The sequence below is a fragment of the Bactrocera neohumeralis genome, unplaced genomic scaffold (genome assembly GCF_024586455.1).
Source record: "Bactrocera neohumeralis isolate Rockhampton unplaced genomic scaffold, APGP_CSIRO_Bneo_wtdbg2-racon-allhic-juicebox.fasta_v2 cluster11, whole genome shotgun sequence".
NCBI classification, from domain to species: domain Eukaryota; kingdom Metazoa; phylum Arthropoda; class Insecta; order Diptera; family Tephritidae; genus Bactrocera; species Bactrocera neohumeralis.
This window is the reverse complement of record NW_026089624.1, coordinates 6,041,709-6,063,812: the sequence shown is the minus strand read 5'-3', so window position 1 is coordinate 6,063,812 and position 22,104 is coordinate 6,041,709. Positions and strand designations below refer to the sequence as shown.

At 36.7% G+C, this 22,104-nt stretch overlaps 2 protein-coding genes and 1 pseudogene across 18 annotated transcripts in view; all 3 read left to right on the top strand.

Annotated features, from left to right (window-relative positions):
• Positions 1–22,104, top strand: part of LOC126765715 (craniofacial development protein 2-like) — a 358,631-nt gene that overhangs the window by 103,128 nt on the left and 233,399 nt on the right. The window lies entirely within an intron of this gene.
• LOC126765767 (uncharacterized) lies at positions 786–9,100 on the top strand (annotated as a pseudogene).
• The window catches only part of LOC126765740 (uncharacterized), a 113,416-nt gene continuing 102,725 nt past the window's right edge, over positions 11,414–22,104 (top strand). For 3 of the 17 annotated variants that reach the window (XR_007668544.1, XR_007668546.1, XR_007668545.1), the window contains exon 1: positions 12,268–12,591. The gene's annotated coding sequence lies outside the window, so the exon portion shown is untranslated. Of the gene's footprint in view, positions 11,553–12,245; positions 12,592–12,894; positions 12,954–17,646; positions 18,001–18,734; positions 19,023–19,328; positions 19,388–22,104 lie in introns of those variants that run through there. The other 14 variants (XR_007668540.1, XR_007668547.1, XM_050483481.1 and 11 more) reach the window with 14 other exon arrangements.

Below are 22,104 nucleotides of genomic sequence, written 5' to 3'. Positions count from 1 at the left end.
TGATTTTCTTCGCCGCGACTGTACTTCGGAGCATGCACGCACCGATCGGATTCGATAGAGGGCGTTCCTAGCTAACGAACGAGTAGCTGGTGAGTTGTCTCCGAGCACCTGGAGAGTCAGGACAAACATTTTCGCGCTACGTGTTTCTGTGAGTGGTCCAACCCGAAAATGCAGTGTTCGTTAGAGCAGAGGTACGCGATTAAATTCTGTGTGAAACTCGGTAAATCTGTATCAGAGACGTTTGATCTGATCAAGCGGCTTACGCAGATGTAGCTTTAGCAAGAAGTGGTGTGTTTCGGTGGCACCAGGCCTTTTTGGAGGGCCGGAAAGAGGTCGCTGATGAAGATGATGATGTATTTTTGGACATCAAAGGCGTCGTCCACTATGAATTTGTTCCTCGACTCCCACGACAGCCGGTTCTACGCACCGGAATTGACCCGAGTGGCCAACAGAGGACCTTCACGGTCCCCAGAGCTCCCCCTCTGACTTGTAGAACGCGACAAACCCGCATTCTTCAATTCAGCTGCAACAGTCTCCAGAACACGATCGAGGAGATAGTTGCACTTATGAACCGAGAACGCGTATCGATAGCTGCGGTCCAAGAAACCAAGCTAAACAGCCGCTCAGATCTTCTGAGTTGTGCCGATTTCAACGTTTTACGTAAGGATCGCGAGCGAGATAATGGTGGTGGCCTAGACTTCATATTACACAACACCGTGCAGTATCGTCTAATCGATGAAGACATTGATTGTAGGGATACTACCCTAAAATATCAGGGTATAGCTATCCGGTCAGGCGATGTCGAGCTCGAAATATTTAATATATACATCCCTCCAGTTACATGTTGCCCAACAGGATATCACCCGAATATAGCTGCGCTACTTCGTGGTGAAAACCGTTTGGTACTAGGCGACTTTAACGCGCACCACGATCTTTGGCATTCCTGCCTGTCAAATGACCGTAGGGGGATGGAGCTGGCGGAACAGATTGACGATTCGAATGATGAAGCCCCCACCAGAGTTATGAGCATATGTAATAGCTCGCCCGATATAGCCATTGCTAGTGGTGGTCAGATAAATAGCATAACCTGGCGACCTATGCTAACTCTCGCATCAGACCATCTGCCCATAATTATCTCGATCGAGAAGCCTCCCGATTTTGTTTCTGTGGACAACCGCACCTTGATCAACTTTAACAAAGCAAACAGGGTCGACTTCACGGGATTTACTGAGAGCACCTTCAACGCTCTACCCATTCCTTCGGACGTATCCGTTGGCGAACGTCAATTCCGCAAGGAGATCGTAGCAGCTACCGCTCGCTTCATCCTGGCAGGAAGAATAGCAGCACTCCGCTCCAATTTCCCAGCCGAAGCAGACGTTTTAGCTAATGAGCGAGTTAATTTATTTACTCCTTAGGAATAAAATAAATATATAATTTTAAGTCAACCAATGAGATTGGTTCTGACTGATCCTTTATTTGTATAATATTTCACCGTATACACATGTACTTCGATATTGAATATATTACACTTAAACTGTACAAGTTTTACAAGTGGTAACTTGTTACTCGGCAGTCGATAATGATAAAGTGACCTCGAGGCTATTGTTCCAGTTTCTTATATAGGCTATGCTTATCGCTGCTCATACTATTGGGATGCCGGTTGTTTACTAGTAAATAACTATTTGGGTTATTGTTTGTTGTACTGATAGTGCGCTTCTATTGTTCTAAGATAAAGTTGTTTTGATGATTTTTCTTTAATGTTTACTGAAACATAAGGTTGTGGTTATAGGTTAAAGTATTAACTCTCCCCTCTCTTGTGAAAAATGGATCTCCTGATCTATACTTGAGTCTTGAGTAGATAAGTCATTCCTACACGTTCTATGGTAGCGTTGTAGTTTCTCAGATACACAGTTATTTGATAAATTATATATAGTTTGAATATTATAGATATACTTAATCCTAGGGCTACAAGTACTCCTATAGTTATGAACATATTCTTGATTGGGTGTTCTTTAAATGGTATTAATTTATTTAATTTTTTAATGTTGTCAAATTGATATTCGTTTTCTGATTCCAATATTTCAAGAATGTGAATTCTTTCGTTTCCATTAGCTATAATATAATCTTTAATTTCCTGTTCCTGGTTGTGGAATACTTCTGAGTCAATAATAATTGTTTCATTAAATTGGATTAAATTCAATCATTCAATTGATTTCTCGTTTAAAATATGTTTTCCTTGTAATACGACATTACCATGTCCTAAATCTATAATAAGTGCATTATTTTCTTGGACTTCGTAACCTTCGATCATTAGTATTGTACAATTGTCATTAGGTTCTTGTTTACAAATATATTTACTTAAATTATTTTTAAATTTAGATGTTAATATTATTTTATCTTCACATTTACTTACGATTTTATTCATATTCAAAATGCCTTGACGATAGGATAATGGAGTAACTGGATATTTATAAATTACAATGAAAGTGTCGTCTAATCTACCTACATGCGTGTCTGCATATTCGAATATGTCAATAACCAGTATCCTAGTTTGTTCCTTTTCTAATATCCTTTCAATCTCGTCCGTATTTATTGCTGCTGAATAAAAATTTCCGTTCTTCACGAAATTAATTGTCGTAGTTAATTCAAATAACTCCTTGTATAATTCTTGCAATATACGTTTTTGTTTAATCGTCCCAATATTAAATGTTTTCATCATTATTTCAAAGTTGGAATTAATTTGTCTTTGTTTGTTATTATTTTCAATTATGTCATTGAGCATAGTTTTAATTTCAATCAGGTCGTCGTGGTCTGGGACTCCTAAATTTCAAAATCGATCCTAAGAAATAAAGAAATCGTCTTGAGCGTCTGGCTCGTCCATTATTCAGTTGTTGTTTTCTGAGGATTTCTATTCTGTTGAACAATGCTGTTTCTGTTGCGTCTTCACTAGGCATCTCTCCTTTATATTCGGCGATCTCGTAGTATGGTTTAAGTATTTTGCTTAAGTTCGTCATATGGAATGGGTACTCATGTTCTTGATACAAAAATGTAAGTCGGTTATTTCCTGAGCTAAGGATGTTGCTGGGATTAATGTTAGCGTTATCTTCATCATTGTTTCTGCGGTTGTCCTTGTGTACGATCTTCCCCTCCGTTGTTAAAATTGTGTCCTCACGATTCTCTTGTACTGTTTTCTTCAAATAGCGTGGATTTGTTTTATTTCGTCGGTTTTGTTTCACATAAACTGTTTGTCCTGTTTTATAATAGGTTGTCAAAAAGTCTTGCGGTATTTTCGCTAGTTGGCGCTGAAAGCGCGTAGTTCTAGTTTTATTCGTCGCATCGGGTCATGCTATACCTTTTTGGAAAGCTCATTTATAAAGTTATAGCGTCGCAAACATGGAGCAAAATAAAGAGAAAATACGGCATATTTTACAGTACTACTACGATAAAGGCAAAAATGCATCTCAAGTCGCCAATAAAATTTGTGCAGTTTATGGACCCGATACAGTTTCCATTTCCACCGTACAATGATGGTTTCAACGTTTTCGTTCTGGTGTAGAGGTGGTCGAAGATGCGCCACGCTCCGGAAGGCCTGTCGTCGAAAATTGCGATAAAATCGCTGAATTGGTTGAAAGAGACCGGCATAGTAGCAGCCGTAGCATCGGTCAAGAGCTGGGCATGAGTCATCAAAGTTCATTTCAATTTCAATACAAAAAAAAATTCAATAAAAATACCGCAAGACTTTTTTGACAACCCATTATTTCTTTTGTGTTCGTTTTTTATTGTGGTATGATAGCATATACTCCTGCTTATTTTCGATCAGTTCTCTTATTCCTTTAGTCTTGCTTCTTTCAAAAAATAATTCGATAGGTTTCCTTTTTGTGACGGAATTTATCGTTCTATTGTATTCCTTGATTGCGTTGAATAGTTTTTCAGTCGCGGTTGATTTATTTTGTTTGATGCGAATTCTAGTAATTTCTAGAATGGTTGAATGCAGCCGTTAAACTTGAGCGTTCGATGTTGAATGGTTTGCTGCGGTCATTGAATGTTCAATATATAGCCGTTGGAACAGAGCTTTTGCTGCTATGCTATTAAATATAGTCTCGTTATCTGTCATTAGTTTATTACAAAATGGAAATATTTGTATGAGTACTTCCTCTAATATTTTGTAGAATTCTCTTTTGTCGTTTTATTTTCTCATATATGCGTATTTTGAGTATCTATCTATGCATGAGAGACACATTGTTTCATCGATTTTAAATATGTCCATTTGTATTTGTGTGCCTATACCTTCGGGTATGGGTGTTTTTGCAAAAACTTGTTTTGTCGGGTGGCGTTCGTATTTGTTGTCTTTACAAAAGCTACAATTTCTAGTTAGTTGGATTGCAAAATTTTTTATATTTGGCCAATAGCAAGTTTCTAGTATCTCTAATGTATTATTTTTTGCGTTTCTATGTGCTCTTTCATGCGTATGTTTAATTATATTTTCTCTATCCTCTTCACTTGTAATGTCCTTTAATAGATTTTGACAAAAAAACCTTTTTCTCTATATTAAATGAAGAGTTTATAATATCATGAATTTCATACCAGGTTTCTAGTTTAGTGTGAAATGCGGTCGTGATATTAGGTTTGATAATTTTCGTTAGTGTATCTATCAAGTCTTGTGGTGTGACATAATTAACATAAAATCTCGCGTAGTTTGCAAAACATTGCTGCTCTTTCTAATGCATTTTGTTCACATTTTTTTTTATCACAATTTGTGTTTTAAATTGGTTCAGTGGAGCGCTGACATCTTTAATTCTGATTGACGAGGATGATTCCTGCTAGTGTATTGAATCGTACGTAGTTACGCTTACTTGACGGCTGAGTGCGTCGGCTACTACATTTAAATCTCCTTTAATATATTTAATTTTTGCTCCGTATTCTTCTATAAAATTTTTCCATCGTTTTAATTTTGAATTTGGGTTGTCCTCTGATATTGAAAAAATTAGGAATTAATGATCTGTGTAAATAGTAGTATTACTAGTGAGACCATACAGATAATTCCCAAGTTTCTTGAGTGCCCAAACGTTTGCTAATATTTCTTTTTCGTTTTTTGAGTAATTTTGTTCAGTTCGCGTTAATGTACGTGAAATGAATGCTATAGGTTTCTTGCCTTGTGACAATACAGCTCCAATCGCATGACTGCTTGCGTCTGTAGTCAAATCAAATCCTTTTCCAAAATCTGGTTGGAATAATTCTATTTGTTCTTTTAGTTTATTTTTTAGTGGTTCAACTGCTTTAAGTGCTTCGTCATCTAATTTTACATGTACTGAGCTACTTTTATTCTTTGAAATATTACCATTCTCTCCTCGTAGGTAGAGTGTTAATTGTTTCGTTATGGATGCAAATCCTTTTATAAATTTTCTATAATATGAGGTCATTCCCAAGAAAGATCTTAAGTCTTTCAAATTTGTAGGGGTTTTCCCTATCTATAGCTTCTATTTTTCCTGGATCTACTGTAATTCTACCGTTTTTAATTATATGTCCTAAAAATTCTGTCTGTCTTTGAAAAAATTTTGACTTTTCATCAGAGATTTTCAAGTTGGCTGCGTGTAAAGTGTGTATTATATTGGTGATATCTGTCATATGTTGTTCAGGGTTAGCTGAATATATTAGGACATCATCTATATACACGTATGCTCATACTCCTATGAATGGTCTGAGGATGTCGTCAACGCATCTTTGAAAGATCGACGGTGCGTTTTTCAGTAGTAGTCGTAGAAATTCATATTTGGCATTATTTATTGAAAATGCTGTTATTTAACTGTCTTCTTTTTTTCCTTTTAATTTGATAAAATCCTGATTCCAAATCTAACGTCGTGAAGTACTGTGCTTCTCCTAAGTTTTGGAGCATCATGGTGATGTCCGGAATGGGATATGTATCAGCGCATTTAACTTCTGGAAGTCAATAACCATGCGTATTTTTGGGTTGCCTTGCTTGTCATTCCTTTTTTTTAGAAACTGTCCATATGGGTGAATTGTACGGGTTTTTACTTGGCTGTGTTACTTCATTATCTAATAATATTTTTATTTTAGTTTCTACAAATGCTCTATCCGCTTGGGTACCTGGGTACCCCCCGGATACTGTCTGACCCAAATAGGATTATTTGTTCCTGTTCTGATTTCTGCCTCTACTGTAGTTACGTAGGGTAATGTTTTACAATTACAATTAATACATTTCTTTCTGTATCTATCATTGCTTTCATTTGCTTTAAACCTTTAATTCCTATCAAGAAATCGAAATCTTGTAAGGTATCGAGTTCTAAAAATTCCATACTGAATCCTATTATATTCACTTTCTTTTTATATTTAATTAATGACTTACCGCGTAAAGTAGGGGCTTGTTTTTTACTTTCTACTTCTATCCTTTTTGCGTGGGGGAATTTTGTATTTACTATACATAATTTTCTTCTGCACCACTATCAATTAAAATATACACTGAGTTACCTTCTTCTGTGGTCCTTACCTTGTGGTCCCATGCCTTAGAATAAAAAATATTCTTCCTGTTCATATTCTGTATTTGATTGTTGATCGTGTGTAATTTGGTTGATCCGTTGATTCTTCGGTTGTATATTAGCATGACTTGTATTATCTCGTTCTCATTTGTATCCCAAAGCTCCTGCTACTTTCTTAAATAGATTTTGATAATTCTGTCGAGGCTGCGGATTTCGTGATGGTTGTTCCTGATTCTTGTTGTAACCTTGTCTCGTTAGTCTACGGAATATGGTGGATGAATCGATATCCATTGGTGCAACTGGGGGTTGTTGTTGACAAGAATAATTATTCTGATGTTGATTGCTGAAATTATGATTCTGATGATGTTTGTATCGTGGAATGTACTCGAGGTTCTGATGGCGTGAATCATGTTGCATTGTACGGGCGGTACTGTAGGCATCTGCTAATGTTGTGCAGGCTCGTGCATAGATGGCATCCTTGATAGCTACACTTCTCAGTCCAGTGACGAATGTTCTGATTGCTTTAACTTGGATTTCTTGTGTCAATACTTGGACTATTCATTCTTCCTTGTGTGTCATCTCATCTTGGATAGTACTACATTCAATGCTTGTTTCAGATTGTCATAATATACATGCAGTGGTAGTTTTTTTTGTTGTATTTTCGTCATATCTTCCTCCAGAACGTATATTGGTCGTTTGTCGGTATAGAAATCGTCTAGCCTATCGATGATGTCTTGGAAGTTTCTCTTTACGTTGTGGTTGATCAGGATCTGTGCTGCTTTGCCAGTAATTTTTCCTCTGATCATTATTAATGCTTGGGCATATACATATATTATATCCTTCGAATTGTCGTATGTCTTCCATTAATGTGGTTGCTACTTTCCTTCAATTTCTGTATTCGTTGTAATCACCGTAAAATTGTGTTATTGATTTAAACATATTCAGATTTGTGTGGGATGATGCACTGGTAAACTTATTGGATGGTTTAAACGAATCCTTTTTTTTCCAGGGACTAGGTTCTACCCTTTCAGGCAGAGTGACTAAGGATATTATTGATGATCCTTTTTTGTTGCTGCCCCACGTTGGGCGCCAGTTAATTTATTTACTTGTTAGGAATAAAATAATTATATATTTTTAAGTCAGCCAATGAGATTGGTTCTGACTGATCCTTTATTTGTATAATATTTCACCGTATACACATGTACTTCAACATTGAATATATTACACTTAAACTGTACAAGTGTTACAAGTGGTAACTTGTTACTCGGCAGTCGATAATGATAAAGTGACCTCGAGGCTATTGTTCCAGTTTCTTATATAGGCTATGCTTATCGCTGCTCATCCTCTTGAGATGCTGGTTGTTTACTAGTAAATAACTATTTGTGTTGTTATTGTTTGTTGTACTGATAGTGCGCTTCTATTCTAAGATAAAGTTGTTTTGATGATTTTTCTTTAATGTTTACTGAAACATAAGGTTGTGGTTAAAGTATTAACTAGCGCGACACCTTACGCCATGCTAATCCCGGGAAACCCCGAATAAGGGATCTCAATTTGAAGATTTGGTGATTGGTAAACCATCATAAGCGGACGAAATGGATAAAGCATCTGAAGTCATGCAACCTCTCCGCCGGTGTGAGTTAGTTTTGGGCTTCCGTCAAGGCTTTGTCTAACCCGAAGAGACATGACGACCGAGTTAAAGTTAAATTCAATGGTCATGCCTTTTCGGACCCGAAGAAGCGCGCGAGCTATTTTAGTCGGCAATTTACACTGCACGCTTCGGTAGACAAAACCAAGCGATGTGTTAACCGACGGCTGCGCAAAATGCCAGCGACTGCGCGCCACTTACTTTCACCGATGAGGAGGTTCAGAATGTCATCCACAAATCGAAATCTTCCAAATCCATTGGCCCTGATGGAATCAACATCCTCCTTCTATCGTCCGATAACTCTTCTCTCCTTAGTCATTAAGACCCTTGAGGCCTTGCTTCTCCCGACCTTCACTCACCACCTGAGCCTAGCCAGCCACCAGCATGGATTCCGAAAAGTTCACAGCACCACCACAGCACTTAGCGTCGTAAACGCCCAGATAGTTCTTGGCCTTAACCATAAACCACACTATGAGAGAACGATCCTCATAGCGTTAGACTTGTCAAAAGCTTTTGACACGGGCAAACACACAACGCTAGTGCAGGACTTCGAAAAAACTACGCTTCCTCTAGGACTGAAGAGGTGGACCATGAACTACCTGAGCGGTCGACAATCATCCGCACTATTTCGAGGTGAAACATCTAAACTGAGAAGAATTAAACAGGGTGTTCCGCAGGGTGGTGTCCTCTCCCCGCTACTGTTTAACTTCTACATCTCGAAACTCCCTCAGCCACCAGAGGGAGTTGCACGATATTGACGTCAGGCAATGGAATCGATGGCATGTGTTCAAAAGTAAACAAATACCTCTCCGACCTTTCTCGTTTCCTCACTGCACGGAACCTAACACTTTCCCCCACCAAATCCACCGCTACCATATTTACGAACTGGACGAAGGAGTATAGTTTTGAGCTTAATATTGCAATCGATGGCGTCAAAATTCGGACTGTCAATAATCCTAAGATTTTAGGTGTAAGTTTTGATAGTCTATGCTCCTTCACTCCCCATACGACCGCGATTATCGCCAAGGTACAGAGCCGGAACACAATTTTCAAGTCGCTAGCCGGCAGCACACGGGGAAAAGACAAAGAAATGTTGGCAACATACAAGGCAATCGGTCGGCCGGTCCTCAATTACGCCGCACCCATATGGTCGCCTGGATGCAGTGTTACGCAGATGAAAAAACTTCAGACCTGTCAGAACACTGTACACCCAATATGTAATAGAGGAAAGAGTAATCAAAAAATAATCAGAGCCTAAAAAATTTAGCACAACAAAAATCGAGGCATCAATAGACCCCAAGCTATAGGCAATAAAAATTTCAACTAAATTTTCTACAAAAGGCAGTTGTTGACATCCGAACGGAAAAAAACATACGTCATGCTAACTATGCACAAGAGGGCATAAACTGATATCTTGCGAGAAGTTCTAAATACTAAAGATCACAAAAATTATGTACAAATTGCTTGTCACATGCGCAGTCATATAAAAATTGCAAAAGCAAATCCAATTGCACATATTGTCATAAAAGGTATCACTCAATGCTTCATTACAGCACATTTCCCAGCTCACCCCAAAAGGGTGCATATATGTAATAATACAAAAAGAACCACCGGTTTCGTTTCAAAAGCAAATCCCGAAAATTGCCAAGAAAGCATGGTCGCTCAAATGCACGAAAAACTACTCGCTACACAGCGAGAATCAAGCTCAATTGTTCAAACTCAGAGCCTTGATAGACAAAGGATCACAACGATCATTCATTGCGTTCAAGGCATAAAATAAGCTAAAATTGCCAACAAAACAACCAAATTTAAAATAAAATAATATAATACAAAATAATACAAAACTCAGATAAAATCTGCCCCATTTCCCCCAAAGCGGATAAGCAAATTAAAGCAGAATCTATAGTCCTACCGCAATTAACAAATGGGTTTCCAAGCTATCACATTGGTAGCAGAGATTGGCAAAAAGACTCACACTTAAAGCTAGCAGAGCCCAACTGCAACAAACTATCTCAAATAGATATTATATTAGGAAGCGACCTTATTTCGCAAATATTGCTTAAAGTTGTTGAAAAAATATCAACCACCCTTCTAGCGCAATACTCTATATTCGGTGGGTTTCTAAGTGGACTAGTTGCAGAGCCAGTTACCACCATACTAACTCAAGTTGAGGATGATGCAAACAAATACCTTAATTCACAATTAAGGAAATTTCGCAAGTTAAGGAAACTTCCCACCAGAACAAACAAAACTCTAAAAGTAAAGGTCGCTCTTATCGCATCTATACAAGCCTGTTCCTCATATGGGTGCATTATGGCAATCAGCTACACAAAGCTTCAAATAATACGTAAAGGATTCTCTACGAATCGTAGCGGTTCCCCATTCACGGCCTCTCTCTCGCAAGATCCCTCTAATGTCACAATCCTAACCCCAGGGCTAAAGAGTGCTCACTCTGGGCATATCTGAGTGCACTCTCCGCATATCACGCTAATATGCATTAGCGGGCTTAACTTACATTTACTTGCGCAATTGACCCATGTTAATGCAAATTAGTAATGCACAAAAATTTCGTGCATTTAGCTGAATTTACTAAATTTGAGTACGCAATACTGCCCAAAAATGGCTAGTTTCTGCTATTGTTTGACAGATGTCGCTTGAAATCTGCCGCCTTGTTTGTATTTACGGCTTCAGAGGTAAACATTTTTTATATTGCTAATTAAATTATGTGCAAGCAGATTAACAAAAACAAATTTTAATATTTTTAGATGGCAGAAAATAAACAACGCACAGTTTGCTATCTATTTTTCCAATAACTTTTTCGCACACTTTTATTTCACTTTTATTTTTAATAAATAAACAAATTTCACTATCAGCTGTCTAAATGCACAAGTCTGCCGTCTGTCACCATAAAATTTCAATGCGCATTAGCGTTGCTTAAGGCGCATTAATTTTGCTCGTCTGTCAGGGCTACTAGAAACAAGAAATTGCACTTGAGTTATAAAACTTCGATTTTTCAGGCGAGACTTTCATTCGTGCGTTTTCAAGGTCTTGTGCTTTAAATATGATTGCTCATCTGAAGAATAGGGGCTAAATGAGCCGACGGAAGGAGCACAGGCCTCTTTCTATTTCGATACGTACGGACGAAACGTATAAACAGCCGCCTCCCAGCTTCAACTTTTCGCGTTTTTTTTCATTTATATATTTTAACGAATTCGTCGCCGAGTTAAAGGGTGAGTGCCAGGAAATTTTACATATCTTTACATGGTTCTCCAAGCCGTACCGAACGGCACTATTGATGACACAATCAATAAATTAATCACGGTGATGCGGTAACAAATCAACAATTTAATCACGGACAAAATTTGAAAAACAAACGTTGGTGACAACAAATTTGATAAAAGTGCAGACAGAAAGTACGGTGCTAAAAATAAAATACACATTCAATATACATATATGTATAGTAGTTTGTTTTTTTTGTTTGAACTTAATTGTTTTCAATCCCGTCATGAAATTTCCTTGGAAATTCCCAAACAAATTCTCTGAAAATTTGATCCCTTAATATTAACATTAAGAACTGGACCAAGGCATGTAAAAAATTTTCCATTGAAAATACACGACAATCCTGATTTTTTATCTTTAAATTTCTATAGATCGGAGGTATTTTATGGCATCGCATTGACTTTTGACGCATATACTTCATTCGTATTGTACACTCTACAAAAGTGCCTATTGCAACAGGCTCTAAACCTGATTTTTCTACGAAATTCGCATATTTTTGTATGTATCTGGTAAATGACAAGAGCTACAGATGTTCATGATAAACTTGTAGGGAATTTTATTTGCTACAAAAAGGTCCGAGGACAAAATCGCTATCATTAATTCTTCTCTATCTATCTAAAAAAAGTAAGGCTGTATGGAATTTTTTTTTATAATATATCATCCATGAAAATTCCATAAAACCTTACTTACCTCTGATATATAGAAATTTAAAGATAAAAAATCAGGATTGTAGTGTATTTTCAATGGAAAATTTTTACATGCTTTGGTCCAGTCCTTAATGTTAATATTAAGGGTTCAAATTTTCATGGAATTTCTGTTGGGGATTTTCAAAGAAATTTCATGACGGGATTGAAAAAAATTATAAGTTAAAAAAAAAAACAAAACACCCTAAGGTATAGTGATTGTGGAGTGGAGTAACGGAAAACAAAACCAAAAAAATATTACACCTCTAAAAGTGAGGTGGCAAAATTGTGGTGCGCAAATTGAAACACATGATATATTCAATATAGGCAGTGAAACAAAATTCATACAAAAAGCAACCAGGAAATCACAACAAAAATAACAGCAGCAAAAGGACTGGGAGAAAGAAGCACAGGCACACGCACATTCAGATAAATATGTACACACCACATAAACTCATATTATCCCCAAAAGCTCCTGGCGGAAATCAAAGTGAGTTGCATCGTTCGCTTTCAATATTTATATATTATATTATATACATATGTATATGTGTGGTTTAAAATCACAAAATTAAATTTGCGGTTCTGACCAAAATTCCGATCGAAAAAGAAGAGAAAACCATTACCAAACCGTTTTCGGCAAACGGTTTATTTTCCGGTAAAAACCGCTAAGAGACAAAACAGTTTTGTACTGTATATAGCGAATTATTGATTGCCGTTAAATGCTTACCGTTGTGTTAAAACACAAAAGTTATCTCAAGAGCAACAAAAAATTCAAGTATTTATTTACTTGCAGAAATTTCCAGCAATACCCCCTATACTTAATCAAGTATAAGCAGGATTGCTTAAAATAAGGTAAGGGAATCATAAGCAAAAAAAAAAATATAAGTCTACAAATAAAGTAAATTTATGAAAATTACCCACGATCTATCAGTTTGCTTTCGCGGTTTCGCCCTTCGAATATAATTATACTATACATATGAACATACGGACTCATTTATAAAAATTGTATATATACATACAAGGTGTGTTCCAAAATAAACAGGAATTTTTGAATCTCTCGCCCCCTGGTGGCGCCATCTATATCTTTATCGATTGTCCAGTGAGCATTTCATGACATTTCATCAATTGAAAGTGAAGTTATTGCGTTTTCAGTGTCAGTACGTTTGTGTTATCGGTGCGAAAATGAGCTTCGAACAAAGAACCAATATTAAATTTTGTTTTAAAATTGGAAAAACTTTTACCGAAACGTTTCAATTGATGAAACAAATTTATGGCGATGATTGCATATTCCGTAGCAGAGTGTGCGGTTTCAACGTTTTCAACGTTTTCAAAGTGGTCGTGAGGACATAAATGACAATCAACATGTGGGCCAAACAAAATCCGTGATCACCAAAAATTCCATCGAAACTGTGCGTGAATTCATAAAAAATCAGCCGAAATCATTATTTAAATTCAATGGAATTGAACATCTCCAAAACATCGATTTATCGCATTTTGACCGAACATTTGGGCTTACGAAAGGTGTGTGCACGGTTTGTTCCGCACAAATTGACTGACGACCCAAAATTGCTCAGAATCCAACATTTGATTGACGCTTGTGACCGATTATTTGACCAAAAATCACATTTTAACCATTAACCACTCCCCGTATTCACCTGATATGGCACCGTGCCACTTCTTCCTTTTCGTAAAAATGCATTTGCTCATGAAAGCGTTATGCAGACGTAGAGGCCATTCAAAAGGCTTCCACCGGCATACTGGCCTCATTCGACATGCTTTTGAAACGTGCAAAAAACTGTATTGAAACAGGAGGGAGACTATATTGAATAACATAAATTGATTTTGCCGAAAAAACCAGTTGTTCTGTTTTTTTTTAAGTCCTGTTTACTTTGGAAGGCACCTTGTACATATATACAAACAAGTGAATTTGCAAAAATTACCTGCGGCCGGTTAATTTTCTTTTCGCGGTTTCTTTGTATTGCGAACATATGTATATATGTATATATTATACATGCCTATTTATATATGTAAATGTACATATGGGTGCATACATATAAATCTGCTGAAAAGTATACCCCATCGACTTCGGGTACAACTTGAATAAAATAAAATTATAACATAAAAAGTTTCATTAAAATGTACTTAAATATTTGTACAAACGTGTATCCTCACTGTATGTAGATACGCACATTGCTTCAAAGTCCTCATTGCATATATCCAGCAATACCCCTTGGTTTTTGACCAACAAAAACAAGCAGGATTGTGTAAAACATACTAATGTGTGATACATATAAACATACATGTATATGTACAAAGTGTAGTGATCTCTACAACGAGCCCACATAATAAACAAAAAGATCCACTTATAGGTATACCCTATAGGACATAAAATATATATAAAAGAAATATATACATAAAGATAAAATATATATAATATTTCCGGCTATTAATATAAAATTATATCAAATTTAATCGAAATACTATATACGCAAAATTACTTATTTTATTTGAAAAACTCTTATTAACTTAACCCATTTAGACCTGAAACTATTTTTTTTAATTGAAGTGTTTTTTGTCTATTTTATTAGACCTAGGGTATCACAGAACATAAAAAAAGTTAAAAAAAAATACATTTCTACAGGTTAGGGAGAAAAGGCCGTATCGTATGTGATACAGTAGGCTCATATATACATATATGCAATAATACAACAAAAAACAATTTCTTATCAAGGGTACTTCAAAATAATTTATTACTTCTGGTGTATCGTATATGAGACGGTAGGTCTAAATGGGTTAAAAGAGTTCGCGGTTACACGTACTATCATATACGGAAAGCTATTGCTACACTCTTATTTACATAAATTCTCGTCTGGTTTTATTGATTTTCTTTAAAACTTTTACATACAAAAGAGATTTCTATTCAATATTATGTTCTATATTATATTCGAAACTTTTTTGAACATCTATCAGTCTAGTTTTCACTGAAACATTTTTGATTTATTCCACACATCTTTTAAATGAGCTCAGACTTAAAGAATTCTGAAACAACTCAGTTGCTAAAATTTCAAAGATGATTTCTGACGAAAAAAATCCATGTACACCCAAGAGGCAAGTTCAGGCATTCACCTTAAAGTGCCAGCATTCGACACAGATATATTTCATGGAGGTTATGAACAGTGACTGTCCTTACAGGACATGTTTACAGCCGTGTACATAAATTATCACAAGCGCAGAAATTGTATCACCTCCGATACAAAACCAAAGGCCAAGCAGGTGTAATAGTCAAATAGTGCGCTCTGAATGACGGAAATTTCAAATTTGCTTGGGAAGCTCTAAAAGCACGTTACGAAAACGAAAGAATATTGGTCGACAAACAAGTGACGATATTAATAATTTTACCAAATTTAGAAGGAAACGAGTGAAGAATTCTTAAAACTTCAATCCACAGTTTCAAATTGTTTGTCAGTTCTATCGACACAGAATGTTCCCACATACAATTGGGATCCCATTCTGGTAAATATATGCACAGCTGCATTAGCAGTAAAATCCTTACTTTTGTGGGAGCAATCGCTCTCATCGCGAAGAATGTGCCAACGTGGCAGCAAATGAAAGAATTTCTTACTACCCAATTTGAAATTGCAGAAAAGGGTGGAAAAAAACTAGTCAAAGAAAAACGTCCAAAATGGCCTCAATAGAAGCTTCAATTGACCCCAAGCTAGCAGCAACAATAATTTAAATAGAAGCTTTTTTAAGAATCAATCGTTCACATCCGAACAATATAAACAAACGTCATGCGAACTGTGTACAGGAGGGCACAAGCTCAAATCGTGCGAGAAATTCAAAAAAATTAATATTAGTGATCGAAACAATTTTATAAGAACGAAAAGACTTGTACCGACTTTTTGTCCCATGTGCATACGCTTAAAGATTGCAAAAGCAAATGTAACTGCGTCTTCTTCTTCTTTATTGGCGTAGACACCGCTTACGCGATTATAGCCGAGTTAACAACAGCGCGCCAGTCGTTTCTTCTTTTCGCTACGTGGCGCCAATTCGATACTCAAAGCGAAGTCAGGTCCTCCTCCACCTGGTCCTTCCAACGGAGTGAAGGTCTTCCTCTTCCTCTGTTTCCCCCGGCGGGCACTGCGTCGAATATTTTCCGAGCTGGAGTGTTTTCGTCCATTCGGACAACATGACCTAGCCAGCGTAGCCGCTGTCTTTTAATTCGTTGAATTATGTCAATGTCGTCTAGTATCTCATACAGCTCATCGTTCCATCGAATGCGATATTCGCCGTGGCCAACGCGCAAAGGACAATAAATTTTTCGCAAAACTTTTCTCTCGAAAACTCGCAACGTCGTCTCATCAGTTGTTGCCATCGTCCAGGCCTCTGCACCATATAGCAGGACGGGAATTATGAGTGACTTATAGAGTTTGGTTTTTGTTCGTCGAGAGAGGACTTTGCTTCTCAATTGCCTACTCAGCCCGAAGTAACACCTGTTGGCAAGAGTTATCCTGCGTTGGATTTCCGGGCTGACATTGTTGGTGGAGTTTACGCTGGTTCCAAGATAGACGAAATTTTCTACAACTTCAAAGTTATGACTGTCAACAGTGACGTGAGAGCCAAGTCGCGAGTGCGACGACTGTTTGTTTGATGACAGGAGATATTTCGTCTTGCCCTCGTTCACTACCAGACCCATTTGCTTTGCTTCCTTGTCCAGTCTGGAGAAAGAAGAACTAACGGCGCGGGTGTTGAGGCCGCTGATATCAATATCATCGGCATACATCAGCACTCTTAAAAAATATTGTACCTGCTCGATTAAGTTCTGCAGCTCGAATTATTTTCTCCAGCAGCAGATTGAAGAAGTCGCACGACAGGGAGCCGCCTTGTCTGAAACCTCTTTTGGTATCGAACGGCTCGGGGAGGTCCTTTCCGATCCTGACGGAGCTTTTGGTGTTGCTCAACGTCAGTTTATACAGCCGTATTAGTTTTGCCGGGGTACGAAATTCAGACATCGCGGCATAAAGGCAGCTCCTTCTCGTGGTGTGGTGTGTGTCGATTCTCCTTTCACGAGTCTTTTCCAAAATTTGGCCCATGGTAAATATCTGGTCGGTTGTTGATTTGCCAGGTCTGAAGCCACACTGATAAGGTCCTATCAGTTTGTTGACGGTGGGCTTTAATCTTTCACACAACACGCTCGATAGAACCTTATACGCAATGTTGAGGAGGCTTATCCCACGGTCGTTGGCGCAGATTGTGGGGTCCCCTTTTTAGTGGATTGGGCAGAACACATTTGACCCATGTTAATGCAAATTAGTAAATTTGAGTAGGCAACACTGCCCAAAAATGATTAGTTTCTGCTATTGTTTGACAGATGTCGCTTGAAATCTTCCGCTTTGTTTGTGTTTACAGCTTCAGAGGTAAAAATTTTTTATATTGCTAATTAAATTATGTGCAAGTATATTACCAAAAACAAATTTTAATATTTTTTGATGGCAGGAAATAAACAACGCACAGTTTGCTATATATTATTCCAATAACTTTTTCGCACACTTTTATTTTTAATAAATAAACAAATTTCACTATCAGCTGTCTGTCACCATAAAATTTCAATGCGCATTAGCGTTGCTTAAGGCGTATTAATATTGCTCGTCTTTCAGGGCTATTAGAAACAAGAAATTGCACTTGAGTTTTAAAACTTCAATTTTTCAGGCGAGACTTTCATTCGTGCGTTTTCAAGGGCTTGTGCTTTAAATGTGATTGCTCATCTGAAAAATAGGGGCTAAATGACAATCAATAAATTAATCACGGTGATGCGGTAACAAATCAACAATTTAATCACGGACAAAGTTTGAAAAACAAACGTTGGTGACAACAAATTTGATAAAAGTGCAGACAGAAAGTACGGTGCTAAAAATAAAATACACATTCAATATACATATATGTATAGTAGTTTGTTTTTTTTTTTTCAATCCCGTCATGAAATTTCCTTGGAAATCCCCAAACAAATTCCCTGAAAATTTGATCCCTTAATATTAACATTAAGAACTGAAACAAGGCGTGTAAAAATTTTCCATTGAAAATACACGACAATCCTGATTTTTTATCTTTAAATTTCTATAGATCGGAGGTATTTTATGGCATCGCATTGACTTTTGACGCATATACTTCATTTATATTGTACACTCTACAAAAGTGCCTATTGCAACAGGCTCTAAACCTGATTTTTCTACGAAATCCGCATATTTTTGTATGTATCTAGTAAATGACAAGAGCTACAGATGTTCATGATAAACTTGTAAGGAATTTTATTTGCTACAAAATTGTCCGAGGGCAAAATCGCTATCATTAATACTTCTCTATCTATGTATCTAAAAAAAGTAAGGCTGTATAGAATTTTTTGTATAACATACCATCTGCTGTTTATACCATCAAACTGCTCGTTAGTTTTTCAAACTAGTTGTAGTGATATCAAACATAAAGTTAAAGTTTTGAAAATGTTTGTAATAAAAAAAAAAATATCATCTATGAAAATTCCATAAAACCTTACTTACCTCTGATCTATAGAAATTTAAAGATAAAAAATCGGGATTGTCGTGTATTTTCAATGGAAAATCTTTACATGCCTCGGTCCAGTCCTTAATGTTAATATTATTGTGGAGTGGAGTGACGGAAAACAAAATCAAAAAATATTATACCTCTAAAAGTGAGGTAGCAAAGTTGTGGTGCGCAAATTGAAACACATGATATATTCAATATAGACAGTGAAACAAAATTCATACAAAAAGAAACCAGGAAATCACAACAAAAATAAAAGCAGCAAAAGGACTGGGAGAAAGAAGCACAGGCACACGCACATTCAGATAAATATGTACACACCACATAAACTCATATTATCCCCATTAGCTCCTGGCGGAAATCAAAGTGAGTTGCATCGTTCGCTTTCAATATTTATATACATATTATATTATATACATATGTATATATGTGGTTTAAAATCACTAAATTAAATTTGCGGTTCTGACCAAAATTCCGACCGAAAAAGAAGAGAAAACCATTACCAAACCGTTTTCGGTATTCGGTTTATTTTCCGGTAAAAACCGCTAAGAGACAAAACAGTTTTGTACTGTATATAGCAATTATTGATTGCCGTTAAATGCTTACCGTTGTGTTAAAACACAGAAGTTATCTCAAGCGCAATAAAAAATTCAAGTATTTATTTACTTGCAGAAATTTCCAGCAATACCCCCTATACTTAATCAAGTATAAGCAGGATTGCTTAAAATAAGGTAAGGGAATCATATGCAAAAAAAAATATATATCTACAAATAAAGTAAATTTATGAAAATTACCCACGATCTATCAATTTTCTTTCGCGGTTTCTTCGCCCTTTGAATACAATTATATATGTACATATGAACATACGGACGCATTTATAAAAATTGTATATATACAAGGTGCGTTCCAAAATAAACAGGAATTTTTGAATCTCTCGCCCCCTGGTGGCGCCATCTATATCTTTATCGATTGTCCAGTGAGCATTTCATGACATTTCATCAATTGAAAGTGAAGTTATTGCGTTTTAAGTGTCAGTATGTTTGTGTTATCGGTACGAAAATGAGCTTCGAACAAAGAACCAATATTAAATTTTGTTTTAAAATTGGAAAAACTTTTACCGAAACGTTTCAATTGATGAAACAAGTTTATGGCAATGATTTCCTATCCCGTAGCAGAGTGTGCAGTTTCAACGTTTTGAAAGCGGTCGTGAGGACATAAATGACAATCAACATGTGGGCCAATTAAAATCCGTGATCACCAAAAATTCCATCGAAACTGTGCGTGAATTCATAGAAACTCAGCCGAAATCATGATTTGAATTCTGGGAAATGGAATTGAACATCTCCAAAACGTCGATTTATCGCATTTTGACCGAACATTTGGGCTTACGAAAGGTGTGTGCACGGTTTGTTCCGCACAAATTGACTGACGACCAAAAATTGCTCAGAATCCAACATTTGATCGACGCTTGTGACCGATTATTTGACCAAAATTCATATTTTAACCATTAACCACTCCCAGTATTCACCTGATATGGCACCGTGCGACTTCTTCCTTTTCGTAAAAATGCATTTGCCCATGAAAGCGTTATGCAGACGTAGAGGCCATTCAAAAGGCTTCCACCGGCATACTGACCTCGTTCGACATGCTTTTGAAACGTGCAAAAAGCTGTATTGAAACAGGAGGGAGACTATTTTGAATAACATAAATTGATTTTGCCGAAAAAACCATTTGTTCTGTTTTTTTTTAAGTCCTGTTTACTTTGGAAGGCACCTTCTACATATACATATGTATAAAACAAGTGGATTTGCAAAATTACCTGCGGCCGGTTAATTTTCTTTTGGCGGTTTCTTTGTACTGCGAACATATGTAGGGTAAGACGGGGCACATTTGACACTGGGGCACATTTGACTTCAGTCTCTGTGGCGTTAACTGGGGCTTTATTGAAAATGTAAAAACCACCATTATTGAACTAAACGAAGCGTCAAATAATTTCACAATTATATCCGAACGCGTAATAGAGTTACACGTGTTTTTCTATTTTCGGGAACGTAATTGTAATTTTCGTTAGATCGGAAGTAAAGTCTTTCTTAAACAATAAAATACATTTTTTAAAGCATCTTACGAAATTGGTTACTCCGCTTATGTGTGCTGTGAAAATAAATAGTGTGTTTATCTAAAGTGTAAAATATAAAAAAACGAGACGGTGAGTGGAATGGGGCACCTTTGACTTGTGTAGAATTACCATTTAACATTTGGTAATGTTAAAACAATTAAGGAGTTTTTTAATGCTAAGTATTACTTTAGCAATGGTGCGCAACTATAAGAAAAAGACCAACCGATGTCAGATAAGTGAGGATGATATGAAAAAAGCTCTTGCAGACATAAAGCATCAACGCGAAACAGTTACGTCAGCAGCGGAAAAGTACAGATTGAAAAGAATAACTTTGATCATGCAATTGAAGAAACTAGATCCTTTGAGGAACGATTCAGATTCTGGAAATGAGAGTAGCTGTGATGAAAATTTAATTTATCACTCTAAATACACAAGCCATCAAACGCTAACGAGAGTTCAAGAGGAGCAATTAGTTGAATATGCTAAGAAGTGTGCGTTTTTTGCATATGGATTGTCGTATGATATATTCAAAAGATTTCTTTACGAATTTGTTGCCGCTAATAACATACCATGTCCATCTACTTGGGAAACTAACATGGCCGCTGGAGAAAGTTGGCTTTACGGCTTTTTGAAGCGAAATCCATCCCTCACACTACGAAAGTCTCAAAAAACAAGCTTGGCTAGGCTCAGGGGTTTTACAAAAGCAGCGGTGGAGAAATTTTTTCAAAACTTGAGTCAGATAAACACACTAGTGATCACTCCTATAAGTTCTCAATCGCTTGCACGGGCTTCTGAAGTAACTCCAACACAAACTTTAACACCAGAACATTTGAGGCCTATTGCGCGCTTGGCGCCAAACATAACACAGAAAAGTGGATATTCGCGAATCCTCACTAGTTCACCAGAAAAAAATCGAGCTTTGGATTTCCAAACTAAGAGAATCACTCAGTTTTCCAAACGTTCTCTAAAATTTTCAACAGAAAGAAAAATAAAAAAAAAACAAAAATCAAAACAAAATAAGCGTTCATTAAATGAAAACCTTACATCATCTGACGAAAGTATTATCAGTTTGAGATCAGACACCACGGAGAAATGTGTCAACAAAGATAATTGTTTGCTAAAATTTTCGTTATTGGATGATGAGAATTTAAAGGTTGGAGAATACGTTTTGGTAAACTTTAGGGAAAATGGTATGAAGCCTTTTTATTACATTGGCGAAATTGTAGAGGTATTTTGCGATGCCACCTTCAACATAAATTATTTGCGTAGACTATCTCCAGACAACTGGGTTTTTGTAAACCAGTTGTGGAAGACATATCTATAACTCTTAGA